Source organism: Sphaerodactylus townsendi, linkage group LG05 (assembly GCF_021028975.2).
Source record: "Sphaerodactylus townsendi isolate TG3544 linkage group LG05, MPM_Stown_v2.3, whole genome shotgun sequence".
NCBI classification, from domain to species: Eukaryota; Metazoa; Chordata; class Lepidosauria; order Squamata; family Sphaerodactylidae; genus Sphaerodactylus; species Sphaerodactylus townsendi.
In genome coordinates, this window is record NC_059429.1 from 117648877 (window position 1) to 117664062 (window position 15186).

General features: G+C 41.0%; 1 protein-coding gene across 1 annotated transcript in view; it reads right to left on the reverse strand.

Moving 5' to 3' along the window:
* Nucleotides 1-14010, reverse strand: part of ZNF217 (zinc finger protein 217) — a 43275-nt gene extending 29265 nt beyond the window's left edge. Inside the window, 1 exon segment of the mRNA XM_048498458.1 lies at nt 13884-14010. The gene's annotated coding sequence lies outside the window, so the exon portion shown is untranslated.
* Nucleotides 14011-15186: the final 1176 nt, after the last annotated feature.

Consider the following 15186-nt stretch of genomic DNA (forward strand, 5'->3'; position numbering starts at 1 on the left):
CAGAAAAGTTAGTAAGGTAGTTCAAATATGGTTCCATCCAATATTTGCTTTTTAAAATATAGTTGCTATTTTTTCTCCTTAATTGCATGTTATACATATGTGAAAAGCGTTTTCAAACTTTGGATACAATGACATGAAGCAAAATGCTTTAGTGAACAGTAATTTCAAATAATGGCTGAGGCAGCAGTGGTTAAATCATAGCTGGCCCTCCCTATATGTACTCCTGTTTTTATTCCCTTAGTTACTTTAATTTTGATCATTGCCTCTCATTGGTTGTGGTGGGTTTTCCGGGCTGCGTGGCCATGGCCTGGTAGATTTTGTTCCTAGAAGTTGTCTTGGTGTTTATGAATTTCAATGGCCTCTCATTGTTCCCTCCTTCTCTGATTCGTTATCTGTGTTAAGTATTATTGTGACTGGGCGCAAACAGGAATTCTAATTCTTTTAAAATAACATTTGTAAATTGAATTTGTTTATTGTGTATTTATTTAATAGTATTTTAAATTGTTGGCTACCCTGATGTTTGTCATGAAAGGGCGGGATATAAATTAATTAAAGGAACCAACCAACCAAGGAAAATTGCATAGAAAGTGAGTTTGCATATGGATATATTTTGCCTTTTCTCTATTGAGAGTTGAAAGAGTTTATTATGCCCATTTTAAAATGTGACATTTATCTCTTATTCCAGAACATTCCAGTTCAAAGTTTCAGAGAACAGACTACTCTTCCAGAGCGTGGCAAAGTTTTGACCAGGCATATCTCTCATATTTGACCTGGCATTTCATGGCCTAAAACTTTGAGGCTGAAAAGAACTTCTTGCAGTGCTGTTTTAGTCTACATTATAAGATCACTTTGGTCGATTCCGCACTTGCGTTATCGACCTAAGTTCGAGCTGCGTTCGATCTAAGTGCTCCGCACAACCACTGGGATCGACGTGGTTTTGTACTAGCTTCGTCCTGTGTAACGGGCAAATTTCCGACTCCAGTTGGGAACTACAACTTTTTCAGGGAACCACGCTCAAACTCAGCTCTATTCCAGTAAAGTGCGGAATCTCTGGTGCCAGGAGTCCCCCATTCAGCCAATCACAGCTGAGTGTTTCGGGCATGCGTACAGCTGGCCAATCAAAAAACGCCACCTTCGTCCCTCCATTCCTGTGGCAGTTTTTTTTATAACGTATGTGGGGATAGGCGGAACATGGCCGTAGAACAGTAGCCAGTAGGAACGGAGGCCCGGCGAAGAGGCACAGGATGATTCATCCCTCACAGGCTGGGATCAAGCTGGTTGCAGTGGGGAACAACAATGGCTTCGACCTAGGTTAGTACCCTTCTCAGGGAACTGGGTCGAACCTATTTTACTCGTGTGCGGAATCGCCCTTTGTGAGAAAAGACCTAGTGTCTTTACACACTGACCCAATAATCAGTTATACCGATTCAACTTAAGAAGGAAATGTGGTGCTGTACCAATCTACGGTTTGGTTCATATCAATAAAGTACCATCAAGCTGCAGCCGACTTATGCGACCCTTGGTGGGATCTTCAAGGCAAAAAAACATTCAGAGGTGATTTGCTACTGCCTACCTCTGTGTAGTGACCCTGGTATTCCTTGCAGGTCTCTCATCCAAATATTAACCAGGGCCAACCCTGCCATACATTAGTCTGTTAGAAAGGCATCATAGGTACAGAGTCTGTGATGGCTGCCATTTCTGGGGGGAAAAAAACAGCAGACTGGATCAGCAGCCGGAGGACCCCCTGTGTGCTCTCACCTTGCTCTGTACTCCGATCAAAAAGAGGGTCACAGGGAGAGCTACTGGACCACATTTTTCTCATGCAGAAGAGGAAGAAGGAAGTTGCTCTCAGGTCATATTACTTCCTGGTTCTTTCAGTTGCATTCCATGCTCTTCCCCCTTCCCAAGCGCAAGTAGGAACAGCTGACTTCAGAGTGAAAAACAGCTGGGAAGAGACTTCCCTGTTCCTCTCAGCATGAAAAAGTCACGGTAGTCCTGGTGAGTAGGCAGCAGCCATTATGGCTTCCGAGAAGCTCCTGTAAACTCAGAAACCTCGTTCGTAAACAAACATGTGAAGACATCCTTCATCTGTTTTGGATTCAGGCATCCTTAGAAATCTAGCTGAGTAGCCTAGAAAATCAACTGGTGGAAAAAAATCATACTCTGCTGTGTCCTTTTTAAAGAAAAAAATCCTTACTAACGCAAAAGAGCAATTTGTGAATAACTATAGTGCAATATCTTCATGTAGTTCATTCACAACTAATACTATTTAATGAAAATGGGTCTCTTATCGGAAACATAAGCTCCAAGTCTTGATGTAATAGGTTGATTTCCATATTTGGGGAGTAGCTGTTTTCAAACATTTTTTTGCACGAAGACATAATTTCTCCAAGGAATATCTGTGATTCAGAGGTGGATGTCTCCCCTTTTTACAAGCAAAACACAATTTTAATGAGACGTAATATATTGTATTCCACCCACACACTGTCTGATTTTTAGAATATCTACATAATTTTGAGATAACTAAAAGCACACTACAGGTTTGATTCAGACATGTTAAAAATCCAGTCCGTGACATGACTTGGTCAGGCTCCTGGCTCCTTTATAGTTTAATTTACATTTGAATAATTTGGCAGCAAATTTTCAAGTTGTCTGTCACCCACCAAAGCTAGCAAACCATAGTGTTCCAATCTTGCTCTGTGGTGACGACACAGTTCTTATTGCAAAGATCATTACCAATATTTTCTGAGCATTGTTTTAGGGAGTCTCCCAATAAATCACCATAAATCAAAATTTATGATCTTCAAGAAGAGAAAATTACCCTTTTTTCTGTTGGGGACTAGATGGCATTGATGTTGATCAGGTCAAAAAGTTTGTTTATCCTGGCATTCTCTTTCCTTATAAACTGAGCTGGGACATCCACCAAAAGGCCGTGTTTAATATAATCAAACTCAGTGTTGGGACAATTGTTAATTATTTTTATACCAAAGGTGGAAAATATATCCCTGGAGCTATTTAAGTTCTTAATCTAAAAATTATTCCAGTTATCCTTTTTTGGTGCTGCCGTTTGGATAATTGATATTAATGAGTCTATAGATCATCCCCTGCTTCAATTTTTATAGAGGCTGTTAAATGTTCCTCAGTGTTTGGCCAAATGTCTCTTGAAGCCAGGGCATAGTTGTTACAATTTACTACAATTTAGGCTGGGTTTTTTTTTTTAGCACTGAGGGCTATCTAGTTTGTTTTTTAAAAAAAACCCCATATAAACTCGTACAGATTCCCATGGCAAAAAATACTGATGAGAAATTGTCATCAATGGGCATATCATGCAATATGAAAGGAGATCTTGGGAAATCAGAGGATTTCTATGAAATTGAAAATGGCATTCAAGATTTTGATCATGTTAGCATGTCGTTTTGGCCTCTTCTTGTTTATCCATCCCAGTTCTTTGGAATCCCACTGCTTGATTGCACCTATGTATTGACAACTCTTCGCTTAAGAGATTTTTTTTTCCTTGCTAGTCACTGGGCACTTTCGCACATGCAGAATAATGCACTTTCAATCCACTTTCAATGCATTTTGCAGCTGGATTTTACTGTGCAGAATAGCAAAATTCACTTGCAAACAATTGTGAAAGCGGATTGAAAGTGCATGTGCAGGAGTGCCCTAAACACTAACTAAGTGCTAACCCCTTCTTTGGTTATACAGGGTAGATGCACAAACCTACCATATTCAGAAAGGTCTGTGCTCTTCTGGTTCTATTGATTCTCTAGCTCACATGCTCCTGGCATGTCATTTTTATGAGGATTTAAGATCAAGTTACATTATCCCTCATCTCACAGACTGGTCTAGTACCTCTGTGTCTGAGTTAATACCCTTTTTATGAAGTGACAGCGATCCTAAGGTTACACGGGCAGTGGCAACATTTCTCAGTCCTTCCTTACATCCCTTAATTTAGAATGATGCTGTTCATGATGTATGAATCAAGAGCCTTCTAAGGATGAAAGCAAAAGAAAACTAGCACCACTTATTTAAAAGGAAATGCTGTAGTACCTATTGTTTCAACTGAGTTAGATGACAGATGATTCCAAAGTTTGGGGCACTCAACCTCTCCATGTAAAGATTTTTTTAAAAGCTACATACATTTGGCTTCAGGGGGATTCAGAAACAGAACTCCTCATTCTGGAAATTAAACCACCATATATACAAGCACTCTTGCAAAAGCTATTGTTGTTCACATTAATCCTCTTGTGAGAGTTTTACATTTTGTTAACTTAAACTCCTTGGGAGAAACTTCATTGGATATCTGCCAGGTTCCTTTTCCTTAGCAGGATGGTCCATAAAAATTAATCTGGATCCCTCTGTACAGAACTCTGATAAATTTTGCTTTACTTTTCCCACCAGACTGCCAGTGGTCATCTACACACAAATCCCTAAAGCAGTCATGTTAGCCTGTGGCAGCAAACACAAAGGCCCCTTCCGCACACGCAAAATAATGTGTTTTCAAACCACTTTCACAACTGTTTGCAAGTGGATTTTGCCATTCCGCACAGCTTCAAAGAGCACTGAAAGCAGTTTGAAAGTGCATTATTCTGCATGTGCGGAATGAGCCAAAGATTATCAGATTTATGTGGCATAAATTTTAATGGCCGTGTGCTCATTTCAGAGCCATGAAGTATTACCTGGCCAATACATCCCCGCAAGGAGGTATAGGGAAAGTCTGTAAACAGAGAATCTTAAAGCTCATGAAATCTCAAAAGTATAACCTAAAATAGCCTGTGTGATACACAAATCTTTTATATATCTCCTATAATGCCCGTTTTTAATCAAACTATATTATAAGGTTTTGTTTTAATTATAGTAGAAAGGATTCACTTTGATATTATGGATTGTATTAAAATGTTCTTATTGTGTTGTCAGCCGCTCGGAGCCCAGCTTGGTTAGGGTAGGGCTGGATAAAAATCCAAATGAAGTAAAAGTAAAGAGAACAATGGAATGAGCCATACACAACCAAAGTCACTAGGATAATTTTTTCCCAGCTATTTTAATTTTACGCCCGTCATGGAGAGAGGGAAAAAAGTTGTGAATAAATCCTGAATTAAGTTCATTGACAAATTCTAGCTTGGCAATTTCACCTTAGAGCCTCCCTTTGAACTTAATTAAATACTTCAAAGGGTGGCTCTAAAATGACATTACTGAATTAGAATTTATCAACAAACGGAATCTAGGATTAAATCAGAACCACAAGTTTTTTCACCAGCATGGGTATGAAATTAGTACATCCCGTGTGTTATGACATTTTCCTCCCTGCTTACAAACTGTTTTTTTCCCCGAGTGTATCTGCCAACTGAGATTATCACACTTTGTGAAATAGTATGTATTTATTGTGGCATGAGATTGCAGGGACTAGAGCCCACTTCATCAGATACACAATGTAATTTGAGTCTCATTTTAAACATTTTTAATGCTGCTTTTCAACCCCCCCCCCCCCCCCCCTCCCCCCGGGTGTCCCCCCCCCCCCCGGGTCCCTCAAGGGAGCAGTCAAAACATTAAAACCAATATTAAGATACATAAAATAATTGAAACAATTTAATGAAACATAAACTCACAGGCATCTAAATGGGAAGGAGGGTCAATGACGGAACAATGAACAAAATAAAAGAGTCTTCACCTGCTGATACAAGGAAGTGATAGAGGGGGTGAAGCAGATCTCCCTAGGGAGGGAATTCCAGTGTTCCGCCATCACAGCTGATGAGTTCTTGGGTTGCCTCCTGACTAGCCGCAGATGGCGGGGGCACCTAAAGCAAGATGGGCATACATGTGGTGTACATACATATGGAAGTAACCGGTCATTCAGGTATTGCATGACCAAGGTGTACAAGGCTTTAAACGATCAGAATCTATTTTCTGAATCCAGAAACAAATCTAGAGCCAATGGAACAAGACTTGGAGTGATCTGGACTTTATCACCCACACGAGTTGGCAATCTATACCACTGGTAAATATGAAATATTCAAGTTTCATATAGTGAAATATTCTAGAGCACTGGTGATTGAATGTTATGCTAAACACATTTCCTGGAACTGCAACAATCCTAGAAATGCCTTTAATGATGACCTGCTAGAAATACTTCCACTCTGAGCTAATACAACTCACACTGGACCAAAAGTCCTTTCTCCGTGGTATATTCAGTTTCTGGAATATAAATGCTAGGACCCCCCAAAAAATGCACAATGAATTATCCAGGTTCTAGGAAGTTTTAGATTCATGTCCCTTGAAAAGAAGGCTCCAGGCTGTGTGGCAAGCTGCTTTTAAAAATCATCTACAAAAGTAGTTTGAAACATGCCACGGGGGCCTGTTGTTCAAAGAAAGCTACAGTCTGAAATCTCACTGGGAATGCACAATCCCTTGAGCCAGCTTAATTAACTCTTTGGATCAGTGCCTTTTTTTTTCTTCAGTCAGGTCTTGTTACTTAGCCATCCAGTCACAGGAAACAGCATCATCCCTCCAGTTCTGTCAAGTCATATCCACAAATCAATCACTCGCAGGAAGTCATTACCGGCAAATACCGGGAAGAGATCATGGTGACCAAAAAGCCTAAAAATCACCCGGGGGGGGGGGGGGGAGATCAACTTCGATATTAAGCCATTGTCATAAAACTTCCTTACCTGGGCTTGTTTTTTCCTCCATGCTCCACATTTGAGAGTAAAGTGCACAATCACGCTTCGAGATCTCTAGCCTAGTTCACCAGCAGCCAGGTCAGAATGGGGTGCTAAAAGTCTGCTAAGTAGCACTGGAAGTCCCAGCACATCAAGAGTAAGGACCAATTAGTTCACCATCTGTGCCAAACCGGACGCAAGCAGCAGAAGCCCCTAGCTGTTTATAAGTCTTCCTTTTGCAAGATGTATGCATTAGGTCCCAAATATCTGGTGCATATCAAAGAGAACCGGGGGGGGGGGGGGGGACTGCTTAGACCTGCATTTAAGGAGAAGATAATTTCTGCCATGAAAGCTTATCTTTAAATTACTTTACCTTTGGTAGGGGAGAGTATTCTTTTCCCTTAATACATGAGGCTGAAGAAAACTATGGTCTGGGTGAGCAAGCCTTAGGGCACGTCATTGCTGGTAATGCTTTATATGTGAAGGCAGGGTGGGGGGAAGAGAAAAGAGTACGCTCTGCTGCCTACAATACCATGTGTTTCCATTTTCAAGATGTTTCACCTCTTACTAGTGGACAAACACTCAAAACAATAGGACATTCCCAATAAGGCAATATTCTTCCACTTTCCTTACCTTTGGGAACTCATGTATTACCAATATACACAGACGTTTGCCTTAAGACCTCCCTCCTTCTGAGAAGCAGTGGCCAAATCAGTTTTTCTTCAACTAGCCTGTCAACAAGATTTTCGCTCATATTTTATATATATGACCTTCTTCCAAGAACTAAGAGTAATGCTCTTAATTCTCATCAAGTGCCACAATCATAAGGCTACTACTCATGGCTTAGAAAATCAGTTCTAAGTAAAACCATATATTAATCCATTCTAGAGGATCAGTCTAAGTTTTATGCTTTTTGTGATATTGTACACAGCACTGAAGTAAAGGACTTCATCCCTCAGCTATTTAAGGCCAATATTTTGGTAATACTGGAAAAACCCGCAATATGGAGACTGTTCGGTGGTATGTGTCCCTTGAGTCCTCAAGTCCTTGTGTTCTTGGGCACAGCTAAACAAAACCAATATGTTTGTTTTGATAAGACACTGGGCTATTCTGTACATCTCAATACATTATGGAGATACAATTTTTGCTAGGACTGTAATAAGTTTTCCCACATCAAAATCAGGCACCTGAATATCTGAAGTTCCAGACTAGCTTTCTCTCAATGGTGCTGTTCAAGGAGCCTTTTGATTCAAGGCAGAACTCAAATGTGCAGTTCAAAATGTTCATTCCTAGAATTCTATTCCACATAACTGAAACTGTGGCTGGATCTGCAGAATTCTACCATATTTATCAGAGTCTCAGCCAAATCTAGAATAGCGCAGTTTTAAATAAGAGCTCAGTGATCAGCAGGCCTGCTTAACAAATCCACAGCTGAACTACACCATATTAAAGTGCAGATGGGCTGTGCTTTACCCTATGAAAAATACTTCCCATAAGTCACTGAGAGAAGTTCATGGCAAAGTTAGGAGATAAGGGTTGAGATCTTTACCCCTAATTAGACACTCTAGCTGCTACAACACATAGGAAAACACTGGATTTGCCTGCCTACAGTATGATATGGCATAGTCCCATGGAAACAGATTTGCTGTATGAGCCAATTGCAGAGTCCACCAACAGCTGCATACCTTGCCTGCCTCACCGGGCACCTACATCACAAGTAGTTTACCAACTGCTTGGTTCCAAGGCATAGTTATATAAACAACCAAGAGCATCTTAATCCAAACATCTGTTAGAAGTTACTTCACTGTATGATACAGAGCTGATGTCTTCCCAAAGATATTCAAATTGCATGCGAAAATATGTTGCAACAAGTTTGGTTTTGTTCCAAGTTGCTTTTCTAGAATCGACTTTGTGACACCTACAAGCAAAATGTACTCAAAATAAAGGCAAGGCAGCTACATGCCAGTTTTCATCCTTTATTATTTACATAATTTAAAAATGGGTGAGAACTTGATTGTATCAGCTCCTTTGTTTCTGGGGCAGGAGAACAAACACAAAAGAAGCCATTGGCTGCCTTTTGTCAGATTATGCATGTATATATATACAGGCTATATCTGTGGTAAGAGAATTCACTTTCCTTTAAAAGTACTGTATTTTCTCAAGCCAATTCTAGTTCTTAAAAATCAAGCTTTCCAGCACTCATCACTACATGAAAAAGTTTAGACCACCAAGGCAATGAGTCTGAATTCTGGCTATGTGCCCTAAGAATATATTGATTGTAAACTGTATTCTAAATCCTGTTTATTATACATATTTACTGTTGACAATACAGAGGCCCTTTGATTACTGCAACTGTGCAGGAGATTGATCTGGCAAGTAGAAATTTGCTACATTTCCTAAATTGTAGGAAGTTAGTCTACTTTTTAGGAGATACCACCATGTGCTACTTATAAAAAACTGAGGTTAGTATTGGAGGAAAGCAATAGAACTTTAAGGAGACAACCCCAAACTGCTATCCACTGGATGGTATCCTTTGCTGTTCTATCTGAAGATGCTAAGCCAAAACTGCTGAGATGGTTGATGTGAACCGTTCACAACAGTTGAAAAACAAGATTTTTTTTAATTCTTGGATTTCTTCCAGTCCTTGGACAGATCAGAGTACTCCTTGCTTAGAGCAAAATGTTCTTTAACTGCATTGTGAACCAAACCTTTTTTCCCTCAACATGTAAACTAAGAATTCAACTTGCTGATTAGCTACAAAACAGGATTTAAAAACAACCATAGGCAGCCACAGATTGGTAAATAGGAACAGAAACTGGAGAAATGCTATCAGCTCTGGTGATGTGCTGTGAACCCCAATGTAAGATTATTAGGAGCTACCTGAACAGATTATCCACTTCAGTTCTAAGGTTCTTGAAGTAGACATTTACACAAAACGGTTTAGGAGCTGTTTGGATCAGGAAAAAAACAACCTCAAACAATATCTTTTTAAAAGATCTTTCTATACTTTTCCCATGCTATTTCGTTACTATTTCACTACTAATTTTTGTTTGCTGGAGCTTCATACAAGAGTTGAGTGTCATTAAATATGCTAAAAGCGCTCATTATGAGTAAATGTATCTTTTATGCCACAAGCGTAGCAGATGTAATTATGTGAAGTAGAGAGGGGTGAAAAAAACCGAATTGTATTGGACTCCTGATGTTCTAATCAAGAATCTGAGAATAAAGGAAGGCTTGTAGGCCAAGCAATGGCAGCCCTGCTGTGGCAGAAATTTTTGCTGATTTTCTACATTTAAACAGAAGGGTGAACTGGAAAGGATGAAATGAGATAAATAAGTAAATGGCAGTCCAACATCCTCAGTTATTTAATCATCCAAAATCTCTATGGAAGCAAGTAAACTCAAAGGTCAAACTTCTCTTTCAGATTTGTCTAAGGATAGCAAACCTTACTTCTTCAAACTATAGGCAAAGAGAAGCCATTCCCCTACCATGTGCTTTAGCAAAAGGGTTTTGTTGTTGTTTTGTGACACACTTACCAGAAATGTGAGTTGGGGGAAGGAGGAAGAGCTTGTTTTAAATAGATATTAAAAAGAATGTGGGCCATATTTGCTATTACATGCTTAACCTACAAAGCTTCTTAATTACCAAGAACCAGTTTTACACAGATATCGCCATACTGGAAGCGAAACAAGATCTGTAGTTACCTCTTCAGTTATTTCTTTTTCCCCTTCTTGGCCAAACATCAATAATTTGTACCTTGATTATGCTACGCTAATATTACTGGGTCTTGCTTCCAGGCAATATGATCAGGACCAGGGGGATGTGTTTTTGATCTTATACACATACAAGAAAAATAGATCTTGAACCAATGCACTCATGTAGGTTGATCTAAGAGTTTCTGACTACAATCAATGTTTCAGAGGCACAGCGTAAAAGAAGCTGAAACAAAACAACATAAATGGGAATGCAGAATACCCCACCCCACCCCCATGCCTTTCCATTCCCCATCAAAACAAAGAAGCTATCCCAAGCCAGCCACAGTTCTTCATCTGGGATCTAATGCAATTCCTGTTGATAGTCAGTAGCCATTCTATTAAAGTCTCTATAAATATTAGCCTTGCTTTGTAATTACACTTTGTGGGAACTGCAAGTTTATAAATAACAGTACTTAATTAAAACAAATCCAGGAAACGGCTCCCCCATCCACTCAAACCATTTCACAATTCTAAGAAATGAACTGTAGTTTAACGAGGGGGAGACACAGACAGCCCCAATATGTATAGGTCGTGAGAATGTTATTCTTACTGAACCTGTAGAGGGGTGGGGGCGGTGGGGGGGGGGAGATATACTTTAAAAATATGCATGCTTAACAGGTTTTGCGAAAGTATTCAGTGTGGTCTCTTGGAAAAAAGATCCTCTTCAGTGGTCTCTCTCTAAAGTCAGCTCTTTGTTAAACAGGAACATTTGATATTGTAATTTTGCTTTGCAGAGAAACTTCAGTAAGACACGTCCCTAAAATAAGGCTTCTTTCTCAGCAAGAATCGTCAGCTGCCATTAAAGCCACACCTTAAAAAGTTCTTACCACACAGCAACTGAGCAAGTACAAACGAGTGGTGACTCTTTTCAGCCAACCCCCCAACAAAAAACCCCAAAGAAGAGTTAAAAGATGATTTTATATTTTAACATCAGTTCTTTTAAAGTCTGTAGCAAAGATGGAACTACACCTAATTGCATTTTAATAGACTAAATACCTTTTTCCCTCTCTTCTTACACAAATGTAGTCTAACAACCTTTCACAGAAATATAAATATTTAACATTTAAACCTGACAACACAGCCCTAAAAGATAAAATGCCTTCCTGCTAAGAGCAATAGTGCCTCAGAATTGGGAGGCAGCTGTTGTTACCCTTGCCTTTTCTTTTGTTACACCTAATCTCTTGTCAAGTCATTCAACCAGCTCCAAAGCGATGAAGATATAATTGAATCAACCTTATACAAAAAAAAATCAGATCCACTGTTCTTAAATAGCTAGATGCACACACTAAGGATTCTAAAATGCTACCATTCTCCCTTTTCATAAACCCATGTGTATGTTGTACACACACAAACACACAATGAAAATGGAAGGGGAAAAACAACCTTGAGATTAGCAAGAACAGAGTATCTCCAGACAGGTCATACCAATCAAAAGTCTATTGTAATATCTTTTCAACTACTTCTGTTTGTTATGCGCACTCACAACTTGAAACAGGGCCTCAGGATCCACCTCACTTTAAGGAACCGAGGGAATCTTTTCCCCAGGAACTTGCAACATGGAATATACACATTTTTTTAAAAAAATGCTTAAGAGCAAAAGCTTTAAGAATAAGTATCTGACAACCCATTACAAGCTAGCATTCCTGCTGTAGATCTTAACTACTGACTCATCAATTCACATAAAAAGTAGGGGGGGGGAAAGAGAGAATAGGCTCAAACTCCACCTACTTTCCCTCCCCCACCTCCAAAAGAAAGCAGTTTAACCTACTTATTTCAGCCAAGTCCTTTTATGCTGTTCAAGAAAGCATCTCCTCATCAGCTCACTCATCGCATTGAAAAACAAACAAACGCCAAAAAAGATCCAGGTCCCAAATCTACAGAAGGCCCCCTGAAGTGTGATAAAACATGGCAAGGAAAACATTTGCGAGCCATTGTTATAAAGCAGAGGGCTCAGATACCTTTGCAGACACAAAACCAACCCCCACCAGCCAACAGCATGTAAGCAAGTGGTCAAGCCAGTCAATGCCAGCTATTCAATTTGTAGTTAGGCAGTTTTATTTCTCTGCCTTCCTGATTATATCAAGGGAGGCTTTTGCAAGGCCTAAGAGGTTGCGATGAATGATACCACTCTCTCTCGTTCTCTCCCCATTTTGAAAGTGCATTATTTCCTCCTGTTCCTCCACACATAGAAACTTCCCTTTTGATATTCTGCTGTAAAGATTTCACTTCATCTACATTCTTCAGTTCCTATTTCTGTTTTTCACATTGTTTTAGATTCGTTCTTCTGCTCCCCTCCCCAACCCCCCCCCCCCCCAGCAGAACTGGTGAATATTTTTAAAGCTTTCAAGGTCGATTTGGAAAGGACAGATTTGGGAGGGAGGGAGGGAGGGGGGGGGAAACAGGAGAGTGGGTGATTTGTATATCTGTTTTAAACAAAAACAACAACACCAAAGTTGTTTCGAAACCTTCCCTGGCCATCCCAAGAAGCCCAGTATAGAAATGTTTGCTGGCCAGTACTTTCAAACTATTACATTTCATTTCAGACGGGAAGAAGAGGTTTCACATAGAATATTTGGGGGAGGTTTGCTGGATTGAATATAGGAAACCTTGGTTTGGGCAACAGAACTGCAGCTCAAATAAACAAAAAAACCAACACACCCCAAGTGGCAGAGATTAGCCAAGAATGAATGCCTCCCCATATATAGGTAAGGTATCAGCATACGGAAGTGAAATCACATCGCCAAATGCTCTTCTGAATTTTATTATCCTCTCCTAGCAAAGAGCTATTGTTGTCGTAAGAGCCAAGGAAGCTGTTTATTTTAAGGCGCACCTTGGTGTGTGTGTGTTTTTTTTAAAACCCTTTTTATTATAAATTTACACATACACCCTCCCCAGAAATACATAATAACAAACACTCGGGGGGGGGGGGGGGAATGAAACCCCGCATGCAAAATGAAACTGACCAAAAACCGATCAATAAACTTTTCATAGCAAAATCGACACACACACACAAACAAAAAAAAAAAGGGGGGGGGAGAGAAAAGAGAGGGGCCAGCACATTGCAAACCTTTCTATCTGGAGTGACTATGACTCACAAAGAAATCCTTGTCTTTCTCCCCCCGCCCCCCAACCGTCATGTTAAAGTACTGAAAACATATCCCTACATAATAATGCAAGTTTCAAACATCTACTTGGATGGGTGAGACAGAAGGGAGGAGGGGGGGGGGGAGAGAAATTGTTTATAAGCTAGTAGAGAAGATCCCCCCCCCCCATAAAAAAATCTCCCACACAGCAAGAAGTTTTAGAGGAAACCGGAAAAAAAGAAGAAAAGAAAGGTTCAGCTCTTCCCCATCAATCTTCCTGCCCTCCTTTATGGGGGCGGGAGGGGGAGAGAGCAAGAAAGATAAGAAATCCCAGCATAGCCCTTGCAGGAGAAAATGATATTTTTTTTGGGAAATGTTTGCATTACCTGCTGCTGATCCTCCCCGGCCATTTCCCGGCGGTGGGTTGGAGGAAGGGAGATAAAAAACTGACACAACAGGAGTTGCGGCGTTTGAATGAGAAAGAAGAGAAGGAAAGAGGGAGGAGGGATTCTTGCGGGAGGGGGAGGAGGAAGAAGAAGGAGGAAGAGGAGGAGGAGGAGGGCGGGGAGGGGTGGTGTTTTGTGTGCTTTTTTTTAGGCTGGCTGCCATACACACCTGATCCTTTTCTCTGCCCTCCTCCTCGCACCGTCGCGGGGGTTGTGAGGGGGGAGAGAAAAGGATTTAGGAGGGAAGAAAAAGGGGAGGGCATTTGCTAATAGGGCACATTGAGAAAGGAGACGCTGGGATGCCATGGGGAGGGCGCAGCCGAGCAATCTTGGACGGGCTGGAGGGGAGGAGAAAGCATCAAGTGTGCACCTTTCTGGATGCACACCTGTCCACCCATTTTGGAAGGAGTTAGTTTGGAGCGGGGGGGGGGGTTGACCATAAGCACACCGCTCCTTGGCTTGTGCAAGATAAATAAACACACAAACACGCTGTCCTCCTGACCCACGGTTTCAACGTGCGACGATGACTTCTCCTTCCTCACTTGGGCTACTTCCCGAGGAGGTGATGCCCACTCTACGGACGCCCCTTCCCAGAGCCGTTCCCCCGTGCCTCCTCGACACACCCTTTTAAATATAAACACAACTGAATTAACGAGATTGTAAATCCTTAATAGTTCAACATGGAATAAAAGCCCCTACCCCGTTCTCCTTTGACTGTGTTTGAGACTCTTTTGTTTTAGACCGGTGGGTGTGGAAAATGGGGGAGGGAAGAGATAATAGGAGGGACGAGATAATAAAACCCAGTCCATGAGACGAGTCTCCCTTTCCGCACATGCAGAATAATGCACTTTCAATCCACTTTCACAATTGTTTGCAAGTGGATTTTGCTATTCCGCACAGCTGCAAAGTGGATTGAAAGTGCATTATTCTGCATGTGCGGAACTCCAGGAGGAGTCACCTGAAGAAGAATAAAACATGGAGTCACTCCTGCCTAGCCTTTTATGAAACCCACAAACCCCATTTTCCTATAATATGGGGTTATAAATAGCCATACAGGGACCTGAGGGTGTTGAAAGGTCTCCTCCCAACTAGGGAGGAGCTGCTGGGGGGCCACATCGACTCCTCTCAGGTCGGCTTGGGTTGGGGGCCTGCCAGGAAGCCAGCCACTTCCCCCTCCCCCTACTGGGCCTACACTGCCTTGCCTCCCCCAGGGCCCCTTCCAAACAAGCAGAATAATGCACTT